The 12893-nt window shown below is 37.9% G+C and overlaps 1 pseudogene; it reads left to right on the top strand.

The window, feature by feature from the left end:
• The first annotated feature begins 2513 nt into the window (after positions 1-2513).
• Positions 2514-6390, top strand: LOC132488317 (uncharacterized; annotated as a pseudogene).
• Positions 6391-12893: the final 6503 nt, after the last annotated feature.

Below are 12893 nucleotides of genomic sequence, written 5' to 3'. Positions count from 1 at the left end.
CAAAATATATAAACAACTCATACAACTCAATATCAAAAACAAACAAGCAAAAAAACACCCTAATCAAAAAAATGGGCAGAAGACCTGAAGAGACATGTTTCCAAAGAAGATATACAGATGACTAATAGGAACATGAAAAGATGCTTAACGTGGCAAATTAATTATTAAAGAAATGCAAATCAAAACCACAATGAGGTATCACCCTACACCTGTCAGAATGGCCATCATCATAAAGTCTACAAATGCAGTCATGGACAGAGTCTCCTTAACCATCTCAAGTCCCAAGCTGGTCCCTTTTCCTGTTTTACCAACAGAAAAATTCACATCATCCTATTGTCAACATTGACGTAGTCCAACAAGTTGCCTTCATTTAGAGAGCTGAGAGAATAAATGATTAGCACTTAAAAAAAAAAGTCTACAAATAACAGTACAGATCAAGGGAACATGATAGAAAGCCCAGAGATAAACCCACACACCTATGGTCAACTAATCTATGACAAAGGAGGCAAGAATATACAATGGAGAAAAGACAGTCTCTTCAATAAGTGGTGCTGGGAAAACTGGACAGTTACACGTAGAAAAATGAAATTAGAACACTTCCTAACACCATATACAAAAATAAACTCAAAATGGATTAAAGACCTAAATGTAAGACCAGACACTATAAAACTCTTAGAGGAAAACATAGGAAGAACACTCTGACATAAATCACAGCAAGATCTTTTCTGACCCACCTCCTACAGTAATGGAAATACAAAGAAAAATAAACAAATGGGACTTAATGAAACTTAAAAGCTTTTGCACAGCAAAGGAAACTATAAACAAGATGAAAAGACAACCCTCAGAATGGGAGAAAATATTTGCAAACAAATCAAGGGACAAAGGATTACTCTCTAAAATATATGAACAGCTCATGCAGCTCAATATTAAAAAACAAACAGCCCAATCAAAAAAATGGGCAGAAGACCTAAATAGACATTTCTCCAAAGAAGACATACAGATGGCCAAGAAGTACATGCAAAGCTGCTCAACATCACTAATTATTAGAGAAATGCAAATCAAAACTACAATGAGGTATCACCTCACACCGGTTAGAAAGGGCATCATCAGAAAATCTACAAACAACAAATGCTGGAGAGGGTGTGGAGAAAAGAGAATCCCCTTGCACTGTTGGTGGAAATGTAAATTGATACAGCCACTATGGAGAACAGTAAGGAGGTTCCTTAAAAAACTAAAACTAGAACTGCCATATGACCCAGCAATCCCACTAGTGGGCATATACCCAGAGAAAACCAGAATTCAAAAAGACACATGCACCCCAATGTTCATTGCAGCACTATTTACAATAGCCAGGTTATAGAAGCAACCTAAATGCCCACTGACAGACGAATGGATAAAGAAGATGTGGTACATATATACAGTGGAATATTAGCCATAAAAAGGAATGAAATTGGGTCATTTGTAGAGACATGGATGGACCTAGAGACTATTCATACAGAGTGAAGTAAGTCAGAAAGAGAAAAACAAATATTGTATATTAATGCATATATATGTTGAATCTAGGAAAATGGTACAGATGAACGGGTTTGTGAGGCAGAAAGAGAGACACAGATGTCAAAAACAAAATTATGGACAACAAGGGGGGAAAGCGGGGGGTGGTGGTGGTGGTGGTGTGATGAATTGGGAGATTGGGATTGACATGTATACACTAATACGTATAAAATAGATAACTAATAAGAACCTGCTGTATAAAAAAATAAAATAAAATTTTATTTTAATAAAAAAAAGACAAGGGGCTTCCCTGGTGGTGCAGTGGTTGAGAGTCCGCCTGCTAATGCAGGGGACATGGGTTCGTGCCCCAGTCCGGGAAGATCCCACATGCTGCGGAGTGGCTGGGCCCGTGAGCCATGGCCACTGAGCCTGCATGTCTGGAGCCTGTGCTCCACAATGGGAGAGGCCACAACAGTGAGAGGCCCGCGTATCGCAAAAAAAAAAAAAAAAAAAAAAAAAAATACTGGATGATATCACTTATATGGGGAATGTAAAAAAATAATACAAGTGAATGTATATGCAAAACAGAAACAGAATCATATATATAGAAAACAAACTTGTGGTTACCAAAGGGGAGAGGGCAGGGTGGCGGGACATATTAGGGTTATGAGATTAAGAGATACAAACTACTATATATAAAATAGAGAAGTAAAAAAGATATACTGAATAGCACAGGGAATTATACCCATTATCTTGTAACAACCTATAATGAAGTATAATCTGCAAAGATACTGAATCACTATGCTGTAACCTGAAATTAACACAGTATTGTAAATCAACTGTACTTGAATAAAACAAACAAGCAAATGAACAAAATTCTAATTTAAGCCCAAAAGTTTCTATAAGCCCAAAAGTTTCAGGTCAAGTGAAGAAAAGCCTAACCTGAATTATAAAAACAGAGAGTCACAGTCCCTCAATCAATTCCTAGACTTGAGCCAGTCTACTTACTTAGAATTCCTTGGATGAAGGGAAGGCTGGATCCCATAAGGAAGGACCCTGGTACACTGCCAAAAACTTATACAGTCAGTCTTTCTTCCAGCCTTCCCCAAAGCGATCTTTAGCCTTTCACCAGGATAACTGTGTGTTGGGCAAAAGAAAATAATCAAAGCTTTTGGGGACTACTGCATACTGGCTCTGCACTGATATTAATTCTAGGAGACCCAAAACATCATTGCTGTCCACCAATCAGACCAGGGGATTATAAAGGTTGGGTAATGAATGGAGTTTTAGCTCAGGTATGTCTCACGGTGAGCCCATTGGGTCCCCTTGTGGTTATTTCCCAAGTTTCAGAATGCATAATTGGAATAGATATACTCAATCGCTACATTGGTTCCTTTTTTTCTTTTTTTTTTCTCTTTTACTTTTTCTTGGAATTTAATTTTATTTATTTTTTATACAGCAGGTACTTATTAGTTATCAATTTTATACATATTAGTGTATATATTTCAATCCAAATCTCCCAATTCATCCCACAACCATCCCCCCAACCCCTGCTTTCCCCGCTTTGTGTCCATACTTTTGTTCTCTACATCTGTGTCTCAGTTTCTGCCTTGCAGAATGGTTCATCTGTATCATTTTTCTACACTCCACATATATGCCTTAATATACGATATTTGTTTTTCTCTTTCTGACTTACTTCACTCTGTATGACAGTCTCTAGATCCATCCACGTCTCTACAAATGACCCAATTTCGTTCCTTTTTATGGCTGAGTAATATTACATTGTATATATGTACCACATCTTCTTTATCCATTCGTCTGTCAATGGGCATTTAGGTTGCTTCTATGACCTGGCTATTGTAAATAGTGCTGCAATGAACATTGGGGTGCATGTGTCTTTTTGAATTCTGGTTTTCTCTGGGTATATGCCCACTAGTGGGATTGCTGGGTCATATGGCAGTTCTAGTTTTAGTTTTTTAAGGAACCTCCTTACTGTTCTCCATAGTGGCTGTATCAATTTACATTTCCACCAACAGTGCAAGGGGGTTCTCTTTTCTCCACACCCTCTCCAGCATTTGTTGTTTGTAGATTTTCTGATAATGCCCATACTAACCAGTGTGAGGTGATAACTCATTGCAGTTTTGATTTGCATTTCTCTAATAATTAGTGATGTTGAGCAGCTTTTCATGTGCTCTTGGCCATCTGTATGTCTTCTTTGGAGAAATGTCTATTTAGGCCTTCTGCTCATTTTTGGATTGGGTTGTTTGTTTTTTAATATTGAGCTGCATGAGCTGTTTATATATTTTGGAGAGTAATCCTGTGTCCCTTGATTTGTTTGCAAATATTTTCTCCCATTCTGAGGGTTGTCTTTTCGCCTTCTTTATGGTTTCCTTTGCTGTGCAAAAGCTTTTGAGTTCCATTAAGTCTCATTTGTTTACTTTGTTTTTATTACCATCACTGTAGGAGGTGGGTCAAAAAAGACCTTGCTGTGATTTATGTCAAAGAGTGTTCTTCCTATGTTTTCTTCTAAGAGTTTTATAGTGTCTGGTCTTACATTTAGGTCTTTAATCCAGTTTGAGTTTATTTTTGTGTATGGTGTTAGGGAGTGTTCTAATTTCATTCTTTTACATGTAGCTGTCCAGTTTTCCCAGCACCACTTATTGAAGAGACTGTCTTTTCTCCATTGTATATCCTTGCCTCTTCTGTCATAGATTAGTTGACCATAGGTGCGTGGGTTTATTTCTGGGCTTCCTATCCTGTTCCATTGATCTATATTTCTGTTTTTGTGCTAGTACCATATTGTCTTGATTACTGTAGCTTTGTAGTATAGTCCTAAGTCAGGGAGCCTGATTCCTCCAGCTCTTTTTTTTTTTCCCTCAAGATTGCTTTGGCTATTTGGGGTCCTTCGTGTCTCCATACAAATTTTAAGACTTTTTGTTCTAGTTCTGTAAAAAATGCCATTGGTAATTTGATAGGGATTGCACTGAATCTGTAGATTGATTTGGGTAGTATAGTCATTTTCACAATATTAATTCTTCCAATCCAAGAACATGGTATATCTCTCCAGCTGTTTGTGTCATCTTTGATTTCTTTCATCAGTGTCTTATAGTTTTCTGAGTACAGGTATTTTACCTCCTTAGGTAGGTTTATTCCTAGGTATTTTATTCTTTTTGTTGCAGTGGTGAATGGGAGTGTTTCCTTAATTTCTCTTTCTGATCTTTCATTGTTGGTGTATAGGTATGCAAGAGATTTCTGTGCATTAATTTTGTATCCTGCAACTTTACCAAATTCATTGATTAGCTCTAGTCGTTTTCTGGTGGCATCTTTAGGATTATCTATATATAGTATCATGTCATCCACAAACAATGACAATTTTACTTCTCCTTTTCCAATTTGTATTCTTTTTATTTCTTTTTCTTCCCAGATTGCCAGGGCCAGGACTTCCAAACTACCTACATTAGTTCCTTAACCTGTGAAGAGAGGGCTAGTATTGTGGGAAAGACCAAGTGGAAGCAAGCAGAACTATGTCTTCTTAGGAAAATAGTAAGCCAGAAGCAATACTGCATTGCTGGAGGTATTGCAGAGACTAATGCCATCAAGGACTCAAGAGATGCAGAGGTAGTGATTCCCACCATATCCCCATTCAACTAGCTTATCTGGCCTCTTCAGAAGATTTTGGAGAATGACGTTGTTTAATGCTAAGCTTAACCAGGTATTGACTCCAATTGAAAGTTTTGTACCGGATGTGGTTTCATCGCTTGAGCAAATTAACATATCCTCTTGTATCTGCTAGTCAGCTATTAATCTGGAAAATGCCTTTTTCTCCAGCTCTGTCAATAAGAACCACCTTGCTTTCAGCTGGCAAGGCCAGCAGCAGACCTTCACTTCCTATACCTCAGAAGTATATTAACTCTCCAGCCCTATATCACAATTTAGTTTGCAGGGATCTTGATCATCTTTCCTTCCCATAAGATATCACACTGGTCCGTTACATTGATTATATGATGTTGATTGGACCTAGTGAGCAAGAAGCAGCAATTACTCTAGACTTATTGGTAAGATCTCTACATGACAGAGTGTGAAAAGTAAATTAGACAAAAGTTCAGGGGCCTTAGTGAAACTTCTAGGGGTCCAGTGGGGTGGGACATGTCAACATATCATATCTAAGGTAAGGATAAGTTGTTGGAGCTGGCTTTTCCTACAACTGAAGAGAGGCACAAGGCCTGATGGGCCTCTTTGAATTTTAGAGGAAACATATTCCTCGTTTGGATTTGTTACTTTGGCTTATTTACCAGGTGACCCAAAAAGCTGCTAGTTTTGAGTGGGGCCCAGAACAAGAGAAGACTCTGCAACAGGTCCAGTCTGCTGGGCAAGCTGCTCTGCCCCTTGGACAATATGATCCAGGAGATCCAATGTTGCTTGAAGTGTCAGTGGCAGATAGGGCTGCTGTTTGGAGTCTCTAGCAGGCCCCTATCAGTGAATTACAGCTCAGGCCCTTAGGATTTGGGAGTAAAACCCTGCCAACCTCGTAGAGAAACTACTCCACTTCTGAGAAATAGATCTTGGCCTGCTACTTGGCCTTTGTAGACACTGAATGCTTAACCATGGGCCACCAAGTTACCATGTGATCTGAGCTGCCTCTCATGTACTGGGTTTTCTCTGAACCACCAAACTGTGAAGTTGGGCATGCACAGCAGCATTCCATAATCAAATGGAAGTGGTATATACGTGATCAAGTCTGAGCAGGTCCTGAAGGCACAAGTAAGTTATAAGAAGTACCCAAATACCTATGGCTTCTGCTCCTGCTACACTGCTGACTCCCAGCTTGCACCTATGGCCTCATGAGGAATTCCCTATGATCACTTTATTAAGCACTTCATATACATGAACTCACAATAACCTTGAGGTGGGTAGTATCATTTCCTTTTTACAGTAGAGGAAGTTGAAGCACAGAGAGGGTAATACCTTGCCCAAGACCATTTAGCTACAGCTAGGCTTTGAAGCCAGTCTGATATCAACATCTCCCTTTGACAACATGCCATACACATATTTTCTAAAATTCCACAGGGTATATGTTGGAGATTTCTCCTTTAGCCCTGATGTTCTTTTTAGTAAATTTCTATTTCTCCTTATTGGACAGAAATGATTGTGAGGGAAAAAGTAGGGAGAGGAAGCAAGCTGTATATCCAAATCTTACTTCAATTAAATGGGATTTAGTCAAGTTAAATTATTCTAAAAATTAACAATAACAGAGAAAGTAACCTAGGATCTTTCCCCTTATAGACACAGGACTTTTAGGGGGAGTACTGTTTATTTCTCACAAATAAGCCAAATTTTTAAAGGACTTAAAAAAATTAGAAAGGGTTCATTTAGAGACCTGATTTTCATCTGTAAAAATTATTTGCCCAAGTCTCCCTCTCTTCCACACTAATTTTTCTTATTTCCTCTAATTCCAACCTTTAAAACATTTAATCTAACATACAGCATGGTGACTATAGTTAACGATACTGTAATGGATGCTTGAAATGAGTAGATTTTAAATGTTCTCACCACACACACACACACACACACACACACACACACAAGGTAACTATGTGAGGTCATAGATGTGTTAACTAACCTTATTGTGGTAGTCATTTCACAATATATATGTATATCAAATCATCATATTGTACACCCTAAATTTATACAATGTAATATAGCAATTATAGTCCAATAAAGCCAGAAAAAATTAAAAACAGACATCAGAAAACAGCATTCACATGGGCCTTAAAGTAACCAGAACGCTAGTCCCTCAGATAATCAGAAAGTAATTTCTTAGTTTATTTTCAAAAAACTGTACCATTTGTTATCATAAAAGCCCAAGTGGTATTAGAGATAGTCTGGTGGACTTTCCTCAGAGTTGCAAATGAATCCACTAGTCTCCCTTTTGAAAACTGTTTCCTCACTGGCTGGTAAGTACAAAGAAGAAAGTAATAAATACAAGAGCAGAAATCATTCAAATATAAAATGAAGAAACTATAGATAAAATCAATGAAACCAAGAGTTGGCTCTTTAAAAAATCAACAAAATTCATAAACCTCTAGCCATAATAATCAAGACAAGAAAGGCAGAAAATTCAAATCACCAAAATAAAAAATGTAAAAGGAAACACCAATACAGATCCTATAGATAGTAAAAGGTAATAGGAAATATTATAAAACAACTTTATGCCCAAAATTTTGACAACCAGATGAAATGGATTAGTTCCTTGAAAGACACAAATTACTAAAACCCTTGCAAGAAGAAATAGGAAACTGAGAAGTCCTATATCTACTAAAAAAAATTGAATTCATAGTCATAAGCTTTCCCATAAAGAAAATTTCAAGCCCAAATTCTTCACTGGATAATTCTATTAAATATTTAATAGAATCTCTATCAGAAAGTTGAGGAGGAGGGAACACTTGCAAACTCATTTTACAAGGCCATTATTACTCTGATACCAAAATCAGACAGACACAAGAAAAGAAAAAATATAGATCAATATCCCCCATGAACATAAATGAAAAAAACCTGAACAAAATATTTACACATCAAATCCAGCAAGATATAAAAATAATAATACATCATGACCAAGTGACGTTTATCCTATGAATGCAAGGTTGGTTTAACATTCAAAAAATTAATGTAAGTCACTGTATTAATAGACCAAAGGAATAAATCATATGATAATCTGATAACATATGATAATAAATCATGATAACTTGATAATATGATAACATATACAATGTATATCCTCTACAACCAATACTTTGGGAATGGTTGAAATAGAAAAATGAAATGGTAGAATTTCAGGAGCAGGAAGTTTCTTGAAGAGAGGCATTATCTGAAGGCACATGTGTGCATAAGATCAATAGCCATTTATATAGTGGATAATTAGTTTGACTTAGCCCAAGTTCCCCAGAAAACAAAACGTGAAGCAAAGTTTATGTGTAAAGGCTTTACTAGGTGGTACAATCTTAGGGCAGCAAAAGTGAGGGGAAAAGGAACATGAGGCAGGAAAGGAGAGAAAGCAAATACAAGTTGTTGCATTAACAAGCTGGCCAGTTTCACAAGGAAACACTGTTGACTGCTCAGTTGCACAAGATATATTTCTTTGGGACCACAGTTCTTTAAAACAGTTCATCAAGGAGAGGAATTATCAGCCAACACCTTTCTATCTTCCATGTCTCAATGGTCAAAGTTTACCACGTGGAACAGTAACTCTCCTGCAGTTCTTGGTTGTACAGCCCTGATTTGTCCAGGCAGCTTCTGGAGAAGCTGGATACCATGCCTTACAGTAAGATGCTTCATTTGAGACCAGAGTGTTGGGAGAGGCCAGATCCTCTGTAGGTCTGGTTAGTTCCTGTCTGTGTTCCCAACAGGCCCAACAAAGAGGCCAGCAATCACTCTGAGGAGGCAGTGACAGCAGGTGGCATTAGGTGACAGTGGTGGCCAAGGCACTCCACTGACCAAGCAGTGAGAACAGTGAGAACCCAGAGGGCAGGCAGGGCTGAGTGAATTTGGGAGGTGCATAAACCAGGTCTGATGCAGTCTCCAAAGGACTGATTGCTGAGAGTGATCTGTTCATAGTTTGAAATACCCATCTAAAGTTGGCCTATAGTTTCTGAACTCCTCTGAGATAAATCTGCTCAAAAATGTTGTACATGTTCCTATTTATTTGGCAATACACATAAAAAGTTGCTCAGAAATGAGCTACATGTTCCTATTTATTGGCAATACACATAAAAATTGCTCCCTGAGTTTTCACAAATGCTGGAGCAGAGTTTAACTGACCATCAATTCATTTTCCATGTCAGAAGTCTGAAATGTTTTTTTTTTTTTTCTACTGCGATGTACACCCAGATGATGTGCCTGGGCATCATATACTCCTATGGGTTTACCTGAGATGGGGTGCAACTCCTGGTGTTCTCAATGTAATCTGCTCATTCTCTCTCTCTCTCTCCTACTCAAGGGAATGTCTACTGAGAAAGCCACATAGGGATAACCTTTTAAAAATATATATATAAATCATTTGCAATGATTATTAGTATTGTTAGGGAGTGAAGTGCAGTGTTTAAGCATTTAAGCTGTGGAATTCTTAAACAATCCAGCTTCTGCCACATTCTATGTTACTTTGGACAAATATCTTCACCTCTCCTGCTCCATAAAACACAGATAATAATGATATCCACCAAATTTGGTTGTGTGACAATTAGATGAATTAATCTCTTGCACCATTGCTGATCTAGAAGAGTGCCTAGCTTGTACTAAACATTCAATAAATGTTAGCTAGTAGCAATATCTAGTTACTCGTGATTATTATCAATACTCAAAAACCATTATTAATAACAAATGACTTCATTTACCAGTGTGCCACTGGTATTCAATTCAATTCAATTTGATGAATATAAACCACTGTTCTATAAGAGAGGTAGAAACTGTATTTTGAGTTTGCTACAATTTTGTCTTTGGAATAACTGGAAATCTAAGTCACATATATAGTTCAAGTACTAACTTCAGCAAGGTATATTATATTTCTATGAATTAGATCTTTATTCTAATTCTTATCAGAAGCTGCAGGATTCTGGGTTCTTTATTGAAAAGGTTATTCTGGAGTTTTCAGATGGTTTTCTTCTCAAAAGTCAGGGTAAGTTAAAAATTGGAAAGTATCAGAACTTGGGTCTTAGAACCACTGATGGAAATGAGTTCATGAACACAGGTAGGTGGGAGAGCTGCAGAGCGAGGTCAGACAGTGTGGGTGCAAACAAGTTCTCTAAGTGGGTGTTTGTCTTTCTCATGTGCTCTTTTCTTCCAAGGCATAAGTTCTCGGTTGTACTAAACAGAAGTTGTTTAGTAACAGCCACCACTGGGGCACCTAAGCACATCTCTACCTTTTCCGTTAGAAGCAGCTTCATTCTTTGGGCCTCCCAGGACAGAAGTCTTGGTCTGGTCTTTGTTTCATCCCTTGTAGCCACTGCATTCAATTTGCCTCTATATTCTCTAGTTGCTTCCTCTAACATATCCAGGGTCCCATTCTGTGCATAGTTGGTTTTTACTGGTTTCCAAGATATATTATCTGTTTATGGACCTGTCTCCTCCATGAGGTGAACAGTTACTCCAGGGCAGCGCTGCCTTCTCCTCTCTACCCCCAACACTTAGCATAGTGCCCAGCGCAGCACATTCTCAGTGTTGATTAATCGAGCACGGTCTTCTGCTCTTTCACTTACTCTTATAGGCTGTTCACACTTTCCCATCCAAGGACCGAGTGCCACAGAGAGCCCAAGAGAGCTAGCTGGCCCTTGGAGCAGAACCTATAGCCATTCTGCAACATGCAGAGAATGTCATTTCTCTGAAGTATTAGATTTTATCATATTTGTTTGATATAAAGAAATGTCTTCAATTACTTACAAGTTAAAGTATCTTTTCCCCCAAATCTTCAAGTAATATGAATGCTCAGTGAACATTTTGGTGTGTGAATGTGAGGGGAGTGCACCCCAGTTCAAAAGGCACAGCTCTATTTTGTCTGGAGCAGCTATCAGGCAAGTGTTTCTCATACACATTCTAATGATGTCCCTTCTCTGCTTAATAATTTACAAAACTTCCATGTGTCTCCTGCATCAAACTCAAACTCTCTAGTCTGGCTCCTATGTTCCTGTTGCCTCATTTCTCCCTGTCCCGGGGTGCGGGGTGGCACATTACTATAACCAGCTTGTCTACTCACTGTCCCTGATGTCATGCTCAATTTCATCTCTGGACCTTTGTACTAATTCTCTAAAATGTCACATCATCTTTATTCTGTTTTTCTTAATCCTTTGAGGACCAACTCATACAACTCCTCTAAGAAAATGTGTACATCTCTCAGGGCTTTTTACCTTCTCTAAAATCCCCTGTTAAGGCAAGGAACAAGGGCTGATTTCTCTCTCTGCATCTCCCACATGGGTACAGACGGGATGCTAGAAACATCAAGGAGTATCAGCATTCTTCTAGACCTCTGTGGCCACTTGGTCTAAGCTTGCACAGTAATACACTCATTTATTACCAAACATGAATTTTTCCCAGTTTTATTGAGGTAATAATTGACAAAAATCATATATGTTTATGGTGCACAATGTGATGTTTTGACATGTGCATAAATTGTGAAATGATTACCATGATCAAGCTAATTAACATTTCCATCACTTCACATAGTTGCAATTATTTACCAACATGAATTGATTGTTTATTTTTTACAAGTCACTACGCATAAGAATTTTCACACTAATATATTTGAAGATGTTATTGGTCTTGCCCGAACATTTGTTGAGACAAAAAGCTTAGTTCTTAACAAGGAGGTTTATTTTATTTTTGGGCAACTGTGCAAGTTTTTCTTTATGATCATCTGAAATATGTTTTTCTGATCTTAGTTCTCCTTTTGGAACAATTTAGAATGAATCATATATCTTTTCCATATAACAACCCTTTGATGTTCATCTCATTTCATTTTTTTACAATTCTATCCCCAGCTGACATTAAAATTCTCATCTTCTGTTCCTCCTTCTCTGTATAGCCAGACACTTCCTCAACTTAATTGTTTTCTTCTCAATGTATTTGAGTTTGCCATAGCCCTTGGTAATTGAATATGGAAGTATCATTGTAATATTACCAGTGTAAGTATCTACTGAGTAATCAGGGCACTTTAACATTTTAGCCTAGAGACCAGTGTCTCAGATGACACATAGGCATGTCTTAGTTACCTATATCACCAACGCAGACTTGATTGTCTTCTCAAAGCCAAGCTTGTTGACAAAAATCAGATCTCAAACTATTATTTTCAAAAAATGCATTGCGGTTCCTTTTTGGAACACATGGAAATCAATATGTAGAAGAACCCGTTGTGTTCCTGGCATGGTACCAGGTGCTAAGTGGATGGTAGTGAACTAACAGAGATAGTCCCTGTGATCAAAGAGCTTTCAATTTTTCCAGAAAGAAAAACAAATAATAGAAAGAAAACAAGAAACAAATTAATATAATTGGTATAAAAGAAACAAACAGGACAAAGAAATGGAGTAAAAATGGTGGGCCTCACTTAGATAGGGTGGTGAGGGAAGGTTTCTCTGTGGTGCTGACATTAAGTTGAGATCTAAAGAGGAGAAAGAGACTGCTGTACTAAGTGAGAGGGGCAGTCTTCCAGGAAGAGGAAACCAATTGTGCAACAGCGTTAGGGTGGAAGACCTTGGTTAAGTTTTAAAACAAAATGGAGGCCTGAGGGCAGGGGCAAAAGTAGAACAAAACAAGACTGGAAAGGTAGGCAAAGTCCAGGTTACTTAGGGTCTTATAAGTCATGGGAGGTTTTGAGTAGGATAGAACTAAGAAGTGGCTTTTGATTTAAAAAATATTCGGGC

Source organism: Mesoplodon densirostris, chromosome 1 (assembly GCF_025265405.1).
Source record: "Mesoplodon densirostris isolate mMesDen1 chromosome 1, mMesDen1 primary haplotype, whole genome shotgun sequence".
Classification (NCBI taxonomy): Eukaryota; Metazoa; Chordata; class Mammalia; order Artiodactyla; family Ziphiidae; genus Mesoplodon; species Mesoplodon densirostris.
The sequence above is the reverse complement of the archived record's forward strand: the minus strand, read 5'-3'. Positions and strand labels throughout refer to the sequence as shown.